The sequence below is a fragment of the Zonotrichia albicollis genome, chromosome 9, assembly GCF_047830755.1.
Source record: "Zonotrichia albicollis isolate bZonAlb1 chromosome 9, bZonAlb1.hap1, whole genome shotgun sequence".
NCBI lineage: Eukaryota > Metazoa > Chordata > Aves > Passeriformes > Passerellidae > Zonotrichia > Zonotrichia albicollis.
In genome coordinates, this window is record NC_133827.1 from 34803621 (window position 1) to 34821334 (window position 17714).

Genomic DNA, 17714 nt, shown 5'->3' on the forward strand with positions numbered 1-17714 from the left:
GAGAGTGACCTCCTCAAATGCAGTGGGCTGAAAAAGTGGCCAAGACTGCAGATCCTGATTCGTGTAGATAATGGCATTAAACAGATACTGAGGAGCTGAGACTTCCATCAAATTCTTCTGCTACAGGACATCTCTGTATAAAGTTAAAAATAAAGGCTGGGAGACAAGGCTTGATAAAATGGGGGATGAGGAAAAAAGTTCTGCCTGACATTGTCCATTCTGGTGTTTCACTTAAGTCAGCTGGATTGCTCAAACTTCAGGAGAGCTGCACTGAACTGACAGAGTTTAAACCAACACTGAGGATATGAAAACGTTTTATACTAACAGCACCATGTCATGTTTCCTCAGCTGGAGACTGCTAACACAGGATTTGTTGGGTTTCTGCACCTGCAGACATGCAGGTGATGTACTTGTTGGTCATGGCCAGAAATGATCTCCTGATAGCCACAGGTGTGCTCACTTCTGAGACTTTGCTTACAGAAGAAAAGTGGTGGGGTTTATTTTTTCAATGGCATCAAGTGCTTGTGTAAACACCTGATTAAAAAATTCAAGACCCATTTGGGCCATATGAAAAGAACCTTACCCATTCTGTGAGGATTTCAGGCTGTATTTTTATTCCCTCACTGCCATCAGTCTAAAATGTTAAAACTTGTAGAGCACAGCATAATAGAGCAGTTTGAGTCTGAGAGCTCTGCCAAGCATAACATCAAATCTTTCAGAGAGTGAGGTTAGATAAAGCACCAGATACACAGCAAATTCTTGATTGAAATAAAACACCAAACATTTCTCCTTGGCTGGCAACAGGTGAATTCACAGAACGGGTTTCCTTATCCACAGGAGTTTCTTTTATAGCAAATTCAAGGGTTTCCCTGCTTCCCAGGAAAATTCCGTCTTGCAGTATGTTTAAAATGTTATCAGCTTGGAAAAAAATAACACTGCTTTAAACTGATGGGAAAGGAGCCCATTGGCTCTAAAGTTACCATCCCCGAGTCGGGCACTCGGTGCTGTTTGGAGCCTTTGTTCAGGCTCAATCAGCCGTCGAAAATCAGCGCTCCGTCACTGCCCGTGCTGGGCGGGATGACCAGGAGGGTTTCCCGCAGCCAGGATTGGGCGCTAATTACCTGTTCGACCCCCTTGTAAATACCTGTCAGAGGAGGGAGAGCTCAGCTCCCGGCTGAGAGGGGACTGGGGCAGCAGGAGCTCGCTGGGGCTCCCCCTGTGCCCCTCACGACAAAGGCATCACCACAAATAACGTCTACAGCTCCTTCCTTCCTCACAGCACCTAACATGTAAAAAGCGTTTCACAGACCCTAAAGGTGAAGGTGGGGGAACCACCAGCAAATCCCTGTCCATATTAGTACTTTTGCAAAACATAAAAGTCTACAGGTTGTTTTTACCGAGGACTGGCATTCACCGTGGTTGTTAAAATCCCGAAGTCCAAAGCCTGAATAGGATGGGAAAGGTGACTGGGGCTGCCTGGGCCTGCAGTCCCTGAAAGGGAAATTTATCTTCCAAACAAATATCCAAGAAATAAATGTGGCTCCCCAGAGGCCTTTATTCTTCTGTCTTGCACCCTCAAAAAAAAAAAAAAAAAAAAAAAGAAAAAATACAGAGATCCTTTGAAAAAAAGATAAATGAAAAAAGTTTTCTGATAAGCACTGGAAGTTTTTCCTGTCGCAGCAGGGAACGCCGTGGGGGAGCGAGAGCCTCTGCCTGTCAGCAACAAACACTCAGGGTGGCTTGGCTGGGCTGTGCTCCTCACCCCGACATCAAAATAAGCCTTTCATGGGCTGTTTCCTGGGGAAAGGGTTTATTTTTCCATCCAAACGGGAATAGTGGGAGGCTCAGCCGCAGCCCCCCGGCCGGGAGCGCAGGTGGGTTCGGTCTGTGCGTGGCACTGTGGGACCAGGGAGCGCTGCCGGCAGCAGCGAGGGGCAAAGGAAGGAAAAGGGGAGGCGGAGGGGGGGAAGCTTAAAATTTTGCAGGAGCAAACAATCCTCCCGCGGGCAGCGGTAAATAAAATAACAGCAGCGGGGTGATTTGCAGCCATGTAACGGGCTTTTGTCCGGGCCCATTTCTCGCCGCCGGGAGGGTTTCTGTGTTCCCTCTCGGCAGGGTCCCGATGTTCCCCCTCCGGCTACAAAGGCCGGGGGCTGCGGCCCCTCCCGGCGCTGCCCCCGCTCTGCCCGGCTGCGCTCCCCTCCTCCCGCGGCCTGGGGGGCTCCGGGGCCCGGGGCTCTGCGATTTCAGGGCCTGAAGTGCTGGTGGAGGATTTGCCACCTTTAAAAACAGCTTTTACTCATCTTTTTAACTCTTTTTTTTTCTCCCCAGTTTACATGAAGCCCGTTGGGCATTTTTGTTCCCTGTTGGAAAGTTAGAAGTATTTATAAGTCTAATTAGAGGCATTTATACGAGTGATTAGTGTGAAGCATCAGCTGCTGGCGGCATTCTGTGTGTCTCTGTGTATGTGTGTGTTCACACATGGATGCAACACTGCAGTTTACTATTTGTTTCTGTGCCTGAAAGCTGTGAAATGCCCTCAATTCCCCCGGCAGCGATGGCAACAGTGGGCACTGGCAGGCTCTGTCCAGTGCCTCAGCCCCACACAGGATCACATCTCTGGGGAGGGGTTGTGTCTCCCTAGCTTTGTCCACTGATGTAGGAACAGGCGCCTCAGCAAAACAAGAAAATTAAATGTACAAAATTAAAAATAAAAGAGAAAAAATAAAGGATGAAAAAGCATGTATGTGTTGAAAGCTACTGTTAGACCCACAGGACAGAGACCAACATGGCCCCACTCCTGCCTGCCAACGACTGCCTTGTAATCACTCACCTCACAAGTGCAACGTTGTCTTTCTCTCTTTTTCCTTTGCTGCTGGATATTACCTCTGCTTCACCCTCCCTGGACCTGGGTTTCCAGCACAGCTGCAGATGTCTCTTGGGGCAGAGGCTCCCACACAATCCGCTTTGGGGAGCAAAACCATCAGGAAGCGAGCGCCAACTCCAGTGGGGGCTGTGGGGTTGCCCTGGCGTGAGGGGAGCGGGAGACCAGCCAGGCCACAGAGCGCCCACCTCAGCAGGTGGGCGGGCCTGTCCCTGCCAGGGGGCACCGGGATTGTCCTCTGGGGTCACCGGGCCTGTCCCTGCCAGGGGGGTACAGGGATTCTCCTCTGGGGTCACCGGGCCTGTCCCTGCCAGGGGGGTACAGGGATTCTCCTCTGGGGTCACCGGGCCTGTCCCTGCCAGGGGGCACCAAGATTCTCCTCTGGGCACCAGGCCTGTCCCTGCCAGGGGGGTACAGGGATTCTCCTCTGGGCACTGGGCCTGTCCGTACCAGGGGACATGAGGATTCTCCTCCGGGGCCACTTGGCCTATCCCTGCCAGGGGGGCATGGAGATTCTCCACCAGGTCCCTGGCACTGGGTATGGCTGGTGGAAGGAGAGAGGGTGCCTGGTGCAGCACAGGGTGCTTCCAAAACATCCATGCTGCAAACCTCGGTGCTCCCAGCCTAGAGCCACTGCCTGAGCTTAGGGCAGCCCCACAGGTCGCTCAGGATGCAGTGAGCGCCCCCCAAACTCCTCATCCTGCTGAGAGCACCCCAGGAACCGCAGGCCAACCTCCAGCCCCGGTGCTGGGCTCCAGCTGCCACAATCCAGGCCAGCTTTAAGCCCTGAGGTCCTGCTCAGTCACAGGACAGAGCACTGTCCCTCTCCCGGGACTCCTGGGACAAGTGTCGGTGTCCCTGTGTCTCCCCCGGCCCAGGACAGCCCCGCAGGTGCCGTGTCAGCGCTGCTGCCTGCAGAAACACCTCGAGGTAGAGCTGCTTGAAACGTCTTGAGGCAGCTCCCACGAGTTCAGGCCCTTCTCGGCCAGGGATTTCTTTTTTCTAGCCATCATGTAAACAGAATTAAAAGGTCAGTGCTGCCCCCATACGCTTACAAAAGCTTTTGGTTGGAATGGCTTGAGAAAGATAAGGAGATATGTAGGGAGCACTTTAATAATGTATTTGTTTTGCATACCTGTGGTCTGTTTCCCTGTCACAAAACAAACAAACAAATAAAAGCTCTTCCTTGATTTCTGCTTTCAAAAACTTATGTGAAAAATATCTTCAGATTTATCCACATCAATTTCAGAGCTAGTTCGGAGCATTTCCTTTAAAAACAGTCTGTAGTATGCTCCACAGACACATAGGGATGGTTTAACCTGACTTTTTAGTATTTCTTTTTGGGGAGACATAAATAAACTGATGGTCCCCAAAATCACCTAAAAAAAAAATCTTTTTTTTTCACTTAGTCTGCCTTGGTCTAGTCCATGCTGCCCTCATAATCCATATAGTGATTATCCTGAGGGCAGACAGAAATTGCTGTTTCATTTTTCCTATGTCCATGTCTGTACAGCTACAGAAAGTCCCATACAAACCGAAGGTGAAACACAAAAGAGAGGAGTTACAATGAACTCACTTTACTCCAAGTAGTAGCAAGTGGCCATGTGAAGAGATGTACAAAAAAAACCAAGCTATTTTTCTGTCTCTGGTCTTTTCAGTAACAGGGAGGTTAAGGTATCCCTCTTGGCAGGGGGTGAGACTCAAATGTCACGCTGAAGAATGACGTTGTGTGTGTCCCTTTAAAAACTTTGAATAGAAACTAGTTTAAATTTGAATCTAAAAAGATAAAGTGAGCTGGGTTCAACCTGGAACTGGATAAAATGTTCCATGCTGCATGTTCATGAGGAAAAAAAAAAAGCCACTTTTTTTTTTTTAATTCAAACATTGCTTTTGAAAATTTTCAGTGGCAAAACATTAAAACACTGCTTTATTTTATGACAACAGACAGTTTCTTTCTCTTCAGAGTTACAGCAAGAGCCAGATCCTGCAACGGGGTGGAGTTTCAGCTTGGAAATCCCCTGGATTTCTGGCTCAATTTGTCCTTGTGCACAAAAACCAGGCATCACAGCCAGTAAATTTGTTTCCAACAAGTGATGTGTACCCAAGCCCACCCTAGGCGTGTGGGCAGGAAGGAGCAGGCAGGATGTGGGCTGCTGCAGGGCAGCACTGCCCACCCAGTCTCCATGGCAGTGAGGGTCTCACCAGCTGGGTCAGCCCAGCAGCCCTGGGGGTGTCCTGGGGTCTCCATGGGCTGCAGCAGGTGGCAGCCCCAGCCAGGTCCCTGCTGAGCTGGCAGGAAGCCATTCCCTGTTCTGAGGGACAGAGGGAACCACAGGAAGGTGCTGGGAGGGACAGGGGACAGGGAGTTGCAGGTCCAGTTCTGTGTAGATGCTTTTCTGCAGTCCTCACAGGAAAGTTTGCCACAATAAATTTCGTTCAGTCTTCATTTTAGTCTTTGGCAGAAACTCATTTGAATACATCTACTAAACAAATCTCTCCTCTTGCCCAGGCTTCTTTAAGCTTTAACTGTCCTGAATATGAAATCTCCTGACTTGGAATACAGATACTTCAAGGCTTCCACAGAAAAACAAAAAAATACACCAAAATCACTGAATTCAGACAGTACCAAGACCAGAGGTGGGGTTATAGATTAGATTGACTTGGATGGAGAAACAATAAAACTTAGGATCCTGCTTTCCTAATTAGTCTGCCTACATGGGTACCAAAATCAGAGCTGGAAACATGCAAATGTCATGAAACCACACAAAAAATAATACAAAAGTATTTTAATGTTGTCTGATTAGAAATTCCATTTTCAGAAAAGCAACAAATGCAAATAGCAATATTACTCTGTAAACATCTTCTCTCGGATCCTTTGAAACCTCCATGCAGATTTTAAAATACATTTTCACAAAGAAAACAGTGTAGAAAAAGAACAAAGAATTACAACACATTTGAGAGAAATCCTGAAATTAATTTCAAAAGGACATGACTTTAGCATAAGAATACATTTGGAGGAAGAGCATCTTTTGTTTGTTTAGCAATCCTCAAATTTTTCTAGCAGGAAAGCTGGATGGGCACACTGTGTACCGTCCCTCGTTATTTTCAATTAGGTAATAGACATGAAGTTACTTTGGCATTGTTATAAACAGAGGTAGTTCTGAGAAAGGTATATTGAATGCCAGAAGGAAAATGTGCAGGAAGATGTAAGATGGAGCCTGATCCTGCTAACCCCTGCTCCTCCAAACAATCCTCTTTCTTTTCTACTTACTGTGCAGTCTAAGAACTTCAGGATTAAGTCACGTCTTAGAACCATAATTCCATTTATTTGTAGAGGCAAACATGCCTTTCGCTTAACATAAATGTTTTTATTTAAAAGGAGGTTGTCAATTTGAAAGCGTTTTAAATTCACGTTTAGGAGAGGCTTTGTGCAGTTTCACACGGGCCGGGGGATGGGCTGGATCTCCGCAGTGAGCAGACAGTGTGTGTGGATGCACGGCCCAGAACGGGTTAACCCTGCAGAGCCCCCGGGGGTGCCCAGCGCCCGCAGAGCCCCAGGGCCAGCGCTGCTCCCGTCCCGGCACCCCGGCCGGCCCCACGCTGCCCCTCCGCCGCCAGCATCGCTGCTCCGAGTCAACGGTGGGGGCAGAGCTCCGGCAATTCCAGCCTCACATCCCTGCGGGCAGCGCCTTGTGCTGGGATGGGCACCAGCAGCTCTGGGAACAAACATCAGACCCCACTCAGAAACAGAGGGACATTGAAATTGAATTTTGTCACCATCACTGAACTCCTCCTGAGAGCCGTGTGCCAGCAGTGGTACCAGGACGCACAGGGATGTGCACACAGATGCTCACAATTTGTTGTTTCAATTTATAGCATTTTTTCCTCTTGAAGTATCTCCTGTAAATAAAGAAGACAGAACAAAATGTGATTTAATACTCACAACATTTTTCAAACACTATTACACAAGTAACCAGCAAAAAAACCCCAAAAATGTTGTGGCAACCTTCAACCCCTTTCTCACATGTATTTGCAAATGGCTAATTCTGGTTTGTTACCCGCAAACCTTAGGTCTGAGTTTTGTTGCATTTTTAAAGCCTGCATCAGAAGCTTAACCAGAAACAGTCAAATCATCCTTTTCGAGGCATTCTTAGTTAAATAGCATCATATGTAGTCCCTGCAAAGGACTAAAAATATTCAGCTGTGGTTAGGTTTTTTTTGTTTATACATTTCATCCAGCTCAGGAGTGCTGCAAAAAAAGTCAGCAGTTGTCATCCTCTTTTTCAAATAATATAGTTTCTAAAGGGAGAGTTTTTATAATAGTTTGGATTCAGCTAATGGATAAATATCATAGATTACTTTATTTTTCAAAGGCGACTAGGCTGAGACATTAAATAACCAAAAATAAGTCATTTTTACCCCCAGCCTCTTGGATATTGTCTCTTAAAGAGCACTAGGGCATATTTTTTCTCAGTTCAATATGAATCCACTCATTACCCCAATTTCAATTGGCTAGGTATGAAAATCTCAGGACCTACTCAGGTTTTTTCAGTGTCTCAAGTGTAAGAAGAGAGTCATGTTACTCATGTTTACCTCTGCCAAACAGCAGCTGGAATATCGTCCCTTCAGGCAGAACACTGTGAGCTATTAAAGTACTAAATGATTCCCAGGAAATTCATAAAATGTCCTTTTCTAATGGTTCAAGGTATTTTTGTGGAGGCAGATTATTTACTATTTTTAGCTTTTCCCAGTGTCTAGCTTGTCTAATTGCTCCTTGTGCAAGTGTTCTGACCTAGGGCTATTTTTCAGCTCTAATTGCAAAAGAAAGGATTACATGGCTTTGCTTGTGCTGGGGATGGGGCTCAAACCCTCCCCCAAAAAAAAAAAAACCAACCAAAAACCAAACCCTCCACCCCCTGATTTCATAGCTACCTAGAACATTCACTCAATTTGCTGGTCTCATCTATAACTTCAAACCTGCTGACAACAGGAGCACAGGTAGGTACCTGCTGTGTGCTGTCAGGGAGCAGGGCAGTCTGACCAGTGCTGGAGTTTTCCAATTGATGGTTCTCTCATCTACTTACACAGTGCAGCAATTACCAGAGGTGTTACCTTTGCAATTTTCTTTGAAAAGTCATGGAGAGATTCCCATAAAAAGCCCCTTGTTGCAATTCTAGTTGAAAATCCTGCAAACAGCATAGAGAAGTCGGGCTCTATGCTGGGAATGGGCAGTGAGCAGCCAGTTTTGGTTATAAACTCACCTACCTACCTAAACCTGGGGAAGGAAAACCAAAATGTCAAGTTATTTTGACTTTGTTCAAAATGCCAGAATGCCACAATGAGAACTACCTAAGCTGTACTACCTGAGCTTTCAGAAGATAAAAACCTATTTTGTGCCCAGGTTTAGTTAACAGTGTTTTGTGGATGCTCTTCAGGGTGTTTTCATCTCAGCCCACTGGGTAACTTTACCAAGCAGCAGTTTAGCAGAAGCCCCTCTCATTTCAGAGCTTCAAACTCACAGCACAGCTCCTCCCAGAGAGGAGTGAGATGGATCTTCTCCAGGAGAGTGGAAAACCTCAAATCTGCAATTTTGCCTTGTCTACATAAAGAGTGCTTGCATTTTGGACCAAGCCTGAACTTGCCATTAAAGTAGCCCTTGTCTATAGAAATGTTAGGAGACAGCCCAGGCACCATCACAGCCTGGTACCTCCCTGCAAAAAGCAGTCACTGTCATCTCCTGTGAGGGTACAGCACTCCTCCAGAGCAGCAGCTATCTGAAAATAAGTTCATTTTCCTGTGATAATACAAACATCAGCACAAAGGCCTGGTCTATGAGAGCAGTTGTGCAACACTCAATAATTTCACATCCTGGTCTGAAATGTTGGAAGGCAGTTGGAAGGTCCAAGGCTGAGATCCAAAAGCACCAACGTATTCACGGCTATGCAAATATTAGGAAGTTGTGATGTCTCAACACATGCAACATCTTACATTATATTTAGCAGACTCCATTTAAATTCACCTGCCTGCAAGCTGTAAAGATTTACCAGAACTTGTGAAAAAAACTAGAACAGATTAAGACAAATAATTTTTCAGCTGTTAATCATTTGAGGTTTGTTTGAAGATTTTACCTCTTGGGAGATAGACATTCCTAAATATTCCAGTGGCTGTCATTAAGAGTTAAATGCTGCATTGTGTTCAACTTATTCCAATAAGAATTCTCTAAGTCAGTAACACATCTGAGACAGTCTGTCCTCCTGCAAGCCCTGATAGCCCTGGGTTTGCTCCGTGCCTCCTGCTTGCTCTGCAGCCCATGTGATGCTTTGTTTACCCACTGCACAAGCAGATCCACGCACCAGCCATTCCCAGCAGAATGATTGGGAGTCCACGGCTTTCTTATGCCTCAGTCTGCAAACACTGGGCACTGGTGTTTTCCCCTCCTTCCCACTCAGCTCCCCTCTGTGTTTTGGGTTCAAAGTGAAACTATCCCAGACTCAGGGACCCCGAGAGAGCAGGACTTGGGAAACTCCAGGAGAGACACTGAGGGCACGAGCGTATTATCAGAAAGAATTTGAGTGCTCCCAGCAGCCCAGCAGCAAATTAGAAAGTTTTGGCTCCCAAGAATGAGTTGTGTTGTTTGTTCCTGCACACTGCAGCTGCTCGTCCCTCTCCCTCCCCACCCCCCTCCTTTGGGTGGTTTATTACACACAAGCTACTAATGAATGGGAGCCGCTGTTTTACAGTACACCACACTTACAGGACTTATCTCTAGGCCTACCACAGATTTGACTGATCAACAGCAGGGCACCACCATCATAATTCTTCCTAGAAACAGGAGGATAAAAAGGGGTTTGTTGGAGGTTGGCTGTGTCTGCAGAGAATCCTGCCTGCAGGGCCTGCTGATGCCATCACTCGCTGCTATGGTCTTTGGCCTAATAAGGTACAGAAACAAAGATTGTTCACTTGTTCAAGAATACTAAAGTACCCAAGTGATGGAAAGTGGAGGCAGCAGGGCACACATCCAAGTGGGATTAAGGCCACAAGTGCAACGTTACAGGGCTGACTGGGTGGCAGAGGGAATATCTGCCTCTGAAGAAAAAAAAAAATCCAGTTCAAACATAATTTATAACATGTCACTCACAGTCAGAGGTGGCTGTCATTAAGAGTTAAATGCTGCATTGTGTTCAACTTATTCCGATAAGAATTCTCTAAGCTGCTTATATGTTATCATAACTCATGAATAAGTGGAGCGTGGGCTGGGGAAGGGGGAGAGGCTCTCTGGGCCAGGATGGGACCCAGACTGGGAGGCAGAAACCATGGAACAGAGCTGGGCTGCTGGGTCCTCGGCATGGTGTACCCCCAGTCTGCACATTCCAAGGACTCCACAGTGAGTCAGAGTCTGCCAAGCCCATGGGACTTGTCAGGGTCCAGGCTCTACTTGGACACATCCACCTTCTTTGCTTTTATGCACTTCTCCAGTTAGGGAGCCAGGCAGTAACACCGAGAGGATCTAAAATGCAGCATTCAGGTTCAGCTGGTCTACACAGCAAGGCTCTATGATGGTTTAAGAGCTGGAGGTGAAGGAAAAAAAAAGGGCAACATTATAGCCAAGTATAAAATCCCTAAGTTAATACTGCTTACTGGAAATGGAACTGGGAACCCAACAGAAGAGCAGCAAAGCAGCTTCTTTAGGGACAATATTAAATTCCTCTGACTGACTTGGCAGTTTGGAAGCAGCAGGATTGTTTTCTCTAGCTTAAGGAAACCCAGCAACAGACCCCACTGAAGTTCAAGCAGCTAGATCAGGCCCAATACCACTAAACTTTCCAGGCTTATCTGGGAAATTTTTCCCTGCAACATTTTCCCTGTTTCATTTTGGGTGTAGAGGGAAAAACCTGTGTGGAATAAGAGTTAGAATCATAGGAGCCCACTCATTTTCACAGAATTAATCATAGGAGCCTGCTCATTTGCACAGCTCACTTAGTGCAAATAGCCACTGCAATTCCCAGTTAGAAGCATTTCTCTGGTGCAGCTCATTCAGAAAGCAGCAGTTTGTTTACTCATTGGCTTGGGCTACCTGGATCACATTACACCTGCTGGGGCTGCTGGTAATGTGGGAGGTTGATTTTAAACTGGCACTGTTGCTTTTATAAAGCCTTTAATGTCGTAGGCTCTGGCTGTGTTCAAGATCTCACCCATGAAGCCAAGGCTTAAAGGACTTTGGGCTGAGACATCCCAGTCCTATATTCCCCTGTCACTCAAGTCAACAACCACAACTTTGCTGCGGTAGGTGTGGGGGGACAAATATTTCAGTCCCTGACCTGTGCCTGGTCTGACTAAAGACCCAGGGTTTGCCCACACCACAGAGACACTGCAGCAAGTACCCAGTTTTCTGAGTACCAAGCTGAATACAAGGATCTGACCTGCTGCCTCAGTGCTGTCCTCACCTGTGTTGGAAAGCCAGAGTGAGCTGCTGGTACCCAGAGGTGGCTGCAGGACGCTGCAGGTGCAGGGGTTCATGGTGTGTGTGGGCACAACAATGCATTCATGTCTGTGGCCTCCACAGCTCTGGGGAGCTGATAACCACAGCCCTGTGTCCCTGCAGAGAGCAGACAGCTCCTGGCAGGCACCTCTCTCCAAGAGGGAACAGAAGATGACTCAGGAATCCCTTCCACCCATTCCTCCCCCCAGCCTCTGGAGCTCACCCACGCACAGGAGCTGAGCCCACGAGAACATTTTTGTGGGTGGGTGTCCCCAGGGGGCTGTGCTTGTCTGTTGTGCAGCTTCAGGAGTGTGCAAGTCCAAATCCATTTGTCTGGGTGCAAGTTACAGTAAACAATCAGTAGAACTTGTCAGAAGAAAAGTTAAAATAGATGTAACTGATGTGTGAAGGCGTGTTTTACCCAGCTCTAAATCTTGTTGGCTGTGTGAGTAGAGGCAGGTAGTAGATTAACCATGCAGCTCAGAGACCATTAAGGCTTGCAGAGGAACAATTAGTCCAGAATTTGCATTTTATGAAATAGAGCCTTTTATAAAACTTACAGCACAGCTAATGACAGAGCTTTCTTCAAATAAGTATTTCCTTCTGATCTTTGTCACGTGGGGTTTGTAGCATCTTGCCAGGATATGAGAACCTAAAAATGTAAAAGGCAATATTACAGCAAAAATTAAACCCACTGGTTTAGCTTTTCCATCTGTGTGAAGTGTAAACAGAGAGAATAAATAAATAAATACTGAAAAATACATTTGTTTTAAATAAATGTGAACAAAGGGTTTGACACATTTGTAGTATGTAATGCTGGTTTTAAAACATGATTTCAACCACCTGACACATTCAATTAAATACAGAAAACTCTCCAGGTTGTATTTGCATTCTGGAAGAGCAGCTACAAAAGAAAGTGTAAGAGCAGCAAGTTATTCTGAAAATAAACTGATTTGAACAGCGAATGAGCTCTCCCTGAAAGATTGCAGCACCACTGACTTTGTAGTATTACTTGAAAAAGCTGCAAGTATCTTATTTTTCCCCATAAAACAGATCCACTTTGGGAAGGGCAGACTGACAGTTTGATCTACCTTCCAGGAAACCATGAGAGAAAAAAAAATTACTTCTAGGAGCACAAATTTTCAGTAAGGCCTCTTTTATATCTCCAATATTCAGGGAAATTCCTAATGCAGTTCATAGACTTTAATTAAAAAAAAAAAAACCTGCAGCAATAAATGATGGAAGAAAACCAAATCCCTTTTCCAAGCAGTGACACTGCCACTTTAATAGTTTCCCACTGTACTTGGGGTTAGTTGCCAGAGAAGCCTTGTTCAGCCTATTTGGGGGCCCCATGAAATGCTGCAAGCGTTACTGAAATGAGCACTTGTCTTTTGTTGAGCTGCATGCTAGCACCATACAGTGCTGAGCTGATAAATCCACTTTTTCTAACACAAGCATTTTTCAAACAAAACTACCATGAGACTGATGAGTAATGCCAGCTTGCCAAAAAAAAAAAAAAAAGACACACACCCCTCGCAGGCGCTGCTGACACTGACAGCTGTTAAATTCACATATTCACAAAATGAGATGGGTTACATAACTGGAAATTACAAGAGCGACTCACCAGCAAGAGGAACTGCAAAGCAAGGCATCACTGAGGCTTGGGAAGGAACAGATCCCACATTTCCATGTGCACTGTCCCACTGAGGGCTGGGATAAAGCTGTGCCTGGAGCACACAGAGGTTGCTGGGCACTCCTCACCCTGCATCATCAGGCTCTTTGTAGTTTGCTCAGCGCTGGGATTTTTTTTTCAGCAAAGTGAGGATGCATGTGGAAAAAGGATATATTAGTTCTGCTGTGTATGTTATAACACAAGGGTAGTTTAAAAGCCCAAATGTCACATTTTGCAAGGCATGATGCAAAAACTCTAAAAGATTTATTGTCAAATCTTGAGCAGCTGAGAGGGCAGTAGAGAAAGTGAAGTGCTGGGTAGAGTTAGGTTTGACAAAACCTAGGTAGCTTTTAATTTGCATCAAATTTTTCAGATATATAAGCACTTTGCAAAGATGTTGTTTTTATCATTCTCATTGCATGGCCATAGAGCTGAGCTCTGGAGAAAGTCTGTAATCTTCCCATGCAGGACAGAAAGGCAATGACACCATGTCACCCCACCACCACGTTACCGGCCTTTATTTCAGTATCTGTTTCTAAATTGGTTTGAAAACTTTGACAAAAGGACCTGGTTCTGGAAGGCCGCAGAGCAGATGATGGAGGAAAGGCACCATTAAGGGCTCCTGAGGAATGGCAGGCTGTGGGGCTGGTGGAGCAGCTCAGAAGGAGCAGTGAGGGAAGATGGCAATGTCTGCACAAGCTGCCAGGCCCTCACGTGCTGCTGAGATTGCCAGAAATGAGGTTCTAAAGGGGGCTAATCTGGACATAAATCAAACCAGAAAACAATGGATGTCTTTATGAATAGCCATACTAAAAAAAAAAATCCAGTAATTAAACCACCATTAACATCGAGCTAAATTTTATACATTCAAAATTATCTATGCTTCAATTTTTTCTGTTCATGGCTGAATTCATTCTTCTTACATAGTAAGAGGAGTTTTGTTGTTATAAAAAACACACCTAAAAGCTTTTTTTTATAAGCAAGTTTATCAAACAAGAAATGAAGATAAAATGACAACTAAATGCATAAAGTTCCATGCACTTTATCATGTTATCTATAGCAAACTAGGCTAATGCAAAATCAAGATGCACAGACAAATCAGGAGAAAAAAAAAGAAACCCAGAAATGAATTCTTTGAGAGTGATGTCACCTAAGCTGGTGTGTAGGTACAGTCTGCTGCGTAGGAGAGCAGTGAAAGCATAAACAGAATACTAGATGTGCATTAAGCCACAAACAGAAATAGCTGGGAACAATGGCAAAGTCTGGTTGCTCTTGGAACCTTAATGTAAGGAAACATCCTTATAAAAGATGAGACAATAGCGGGTCTATAAATGACAGCCCCGTAGGCAGGGAAGGATTAAGAACTTCCTATAGTTCCTAAAGTATCAACCTATATTGTAACCCTTCCACAAAGGCTGCCTTAAGTGCTTTCTCTGAATTAGTCCACCCAGAATAGGAAAAAGCATCAGAATTAGTTTGACTTTTCCTCTGGACACCAGCCACACACTCTCAAGGCAGAGAGGAAGAAGAAAAAGGAGACGGAAGCTCAGCACTTGTTTAGGACCTTTTGCCAGCACACCTGTAAGTCCCAGTGCTCATTTGCCCTCCCTGCTTCCTCCAGAGCCCAGAGACCTCTGCCAGCCCTGATCCAGGCCATGGCAATGTGCTGCTCTCTAAAGCTGAGCTTCTCTGTCTCTGCAGAGCACTGGCAGCGCAGGCTTTGGACACAAGCAAACACAAACTAGGATGAAGCTTCAGTGTCCATTTATCACTTTGATTTTCTTTGTTTTATTTTGAAGTGGGGATTTTGTGTTTTTGTTTGTTTGCATGAGTAATAAAAAACATTCATTTAACTGGGCATATGTTTAATTTGAAAACATTAACAAGATACCTCCCACCATCTCATGGCCCATGACCTGAGACATATTCCTGTACAGCAAACATCCTCTGAGCTTTCAGGTAGCAGATTACCCTCGGACCTTAGATTCTCTTGCAAACTGCCACTTACTCCACTAATACAAATTTAAATTGAAGACTATGGGCATTACTATTTAATACAATTCCATTGTGTTAAATAGTAATAGCCACAGCAAACTTTCAAAGGCCTCAGGGGTTATCAGTGTCCATAGGACAGGGGCTGGGAACCACCACAGGCTTTGGTGGCTCTGCTGGTTATCTCTAACACAGCACCAAGACCATTCACATACATCCCTCTGGTGAAACTCAAAGAGCCTGCACTTCAGAGAGTTTCCAAAAAAGTCAAATTTGGAAAGCTGTGTGAGGACTTTACTGCACTGATGGGGAAGAAGAATTGTCAACTGCAGCTGCTGCTAACAGGCACCTCTAGGCACTCCAAATGGGTGTGCATGAACCATACAATGTGAAGAGGTACAAAATATGCAAGACCAGAACCTTTTATGGGTCACATTTGTAGATTTGCAGCTGATTATATATTCAATGGGATCTACAGAAGTCAACGCTAAAGAATTTGAAGCAAGTTAAAGTTCCTGAGATCTCCTTGTTGTTGCCTCTGCTAACAATTCCTCATTGTTTAGAGCAAATCTGGGGCAATTCTGGTCCAAAAGTTCCAGTGGAATAGTTCTATCTATTTTCAGAAATTATCTCCTGTCAGTAGAACTTGGTCCTTGAGTGATGGCAATACAAAACAGATGTAAGTACATATTTTGAAAAAAAGTTGAAAAATACACAGATGCTTTTGAAAATACTGAAGATTCACCTTCCAGCTATTTACAGTCCTATTTTTAATTTTCTGAAAAACAAGCAAATATTCTGATTCTCACCAAGGGCTGTAAGTTTCATCTTGCCAAGCTCAATCACAGAAGCCCTGGATCAACATGCTTCCTAATGGGAAAAAGTTCTTTACAGCAGAGGTCTATTAAAAATGACCACCAAAAGCCAACTATTATTAGTATTCCGGGTAGAATTAAATAGTGTCACCATAAATATCTGAATGTGCAGGTGCAGGCCTTAAATTATTTTATAGCAAAATTCAGCCCCATTTCTTACTCCTGGTCTTCAAACCTGCTCCCACCGGAGCAGATTATGATGACTCTATAAAAGTCAGGACCTTGGCCAAAAATCCATGGATTTTGGGGCTCTTTCTGCAGAATAAGGCGTTAGTGCAAGTAAAAGTTAGATATTCTTGCTGTTGCAACCTGTGGGACTTCTAAGCAGTACAGTAATGTTCAGCACTGCCCAGATGCTCTTCCTGAACTGTATTTTATGGCCCTGTCTCTGCAGCTCCTCCAACCTCGGGGGAACTGCTCAGCTGGGAAGGGACTGGGAAGAAAAATGTCGGAGCCAGGCCCTGCCAAGTGCAAGAAGTATTTGGGCAAGGGTCTCACTGCACAATTTTTCTAAGACTGAGAACAAATATTAAAGCTATTTTCTTCCTTCAGAGCAGTTTTGAAGTCACTTAAAGTCTGATAAGCACTTTCCAGCTGGAAACTGGACTTTGCTCCTCCGTGTATTTCCACGTACTCATCTGACAGCTACCAATTGCTCGTGTGAGCAATGCACGAGGTTCTGTAGCAGGGGGATAAAACACAAGAGCCAATCCACTTGCTCAGAGGGGCAAGTTTCTAAATTCAATAACAAAATAAGAACTCTGCAACAGCCCCTCCCTCCCCCACATAGTTTGTTGCTCAAAATATTAAAGGAAAAAAAAATATCATGTTCTCTATGAATACCATCATAGCATGATCAATTTTTTTCCTACAAAAAATACATAATCAGTTTTGTAGCTTTTCTACTTGTACTGCAGACCAGTAAAGGAAAACTCTGTGAAACTCTCACACTTTCATTTCACACTATTCTTAATGTTACCTAATTTACCAGTTTAAAAATAGATTACAGGGATTAAGAGACTTTTGAATCTAAAAAGAATGCACATATTAGAGAAATTGCTACCTAAAGTAAATAGCCTACTTTAATAAGCAATCTCCTAGTTTGTATGATATTTAGAAAAAAAACACTTCACAGGCATCTAGTTTAACACATGTCAGCCAGCTTCATTTGCAAGTTCAAAATCCAGAGGTAGATAAAATATTAATTTGGTTTGGAATATGCAAAGTGCCAATTTTTTGTGTATTAATGCACTGAAGCACTTGATGCAATATTATTATGGAAGGAAAAAATAGTTGCCAGAAGGGTTTATTTAAGGAATGGTTACTGCAAATAAAAACTTTCAACTAAAAAGGATTTTTAAAATTGTTTTTTAATGTGCTTTTAATGACCTCTACTCCTCATACCTACCTCCTTGCTTCCCAAACTGTTTGTACTGTCCCCAATAACACTCAGTGGAAAGCTGTCGTTCCTGGCTAAATCCTTACTTAGGTTGGATGCTATGCCTCCGTTAGACAGGGTCACAAGGTCACAATCGATTTTGGAGGCCACCTGGAGAGTCCAGGCCGTGAACTGACTCAAAAAATTTATATCAGATCTGGAATGGTCCACCTCCCAGGGCTCAGCCTGCGTTAACACCCCAACCGCAGGATGGAGCCTGCCAGGCCCAGCTCAGAGAGAGGCCAGAGTTGTTGACCCCGTTAGCTGACCTCTTCAAACTTCAGGAGAATTTTTCTGGCAGTTACCACGGTGACTGGGCACTCCAAGCTTATCCTTCTTACTGAGAAAAAAAAAAAAAAAAGACGAAAAATTAA

The 17714-nt window shown here is 44.8% G+C and overlaps 1 protein-coding gene across 9 annotated transcripts in view; it reads right to left on the minus strand.

The window, feature by feature from the left end:
- Positions 1-5655: 5655 nt before the first annotated feature.
- The window catches only part of LOC102072341 (transcription factor SOX-2), a 36465-nt gene continuing 24406 nt past the window's right edge, over positions 5656-17714 (minus strand). For 4 of the 9 annotated variants that reach the window (XR_003379758.2, XR_012581670.1, XM_074547373.1 and 1 more), the window contains 3 exons: positions 12988-17680; positions 11924-12015; positions 5656-6784 (listed from right to left, as the gene is read on the minus strand). The gene's annotated coding sequence lies outside the window, so the exon portion shown is untranslated. Of the gene's footprint in view, positions 6785-7890; positions 8071-11923; positions 12016-12987; positions 17681-17714 lie in introns of all 9 variants that reach the window. The other 5 variants (XM_074547377.1, XM_074547374.1, XM_074547376.1 and 2 more) reach the window with 4 other exon arrangements.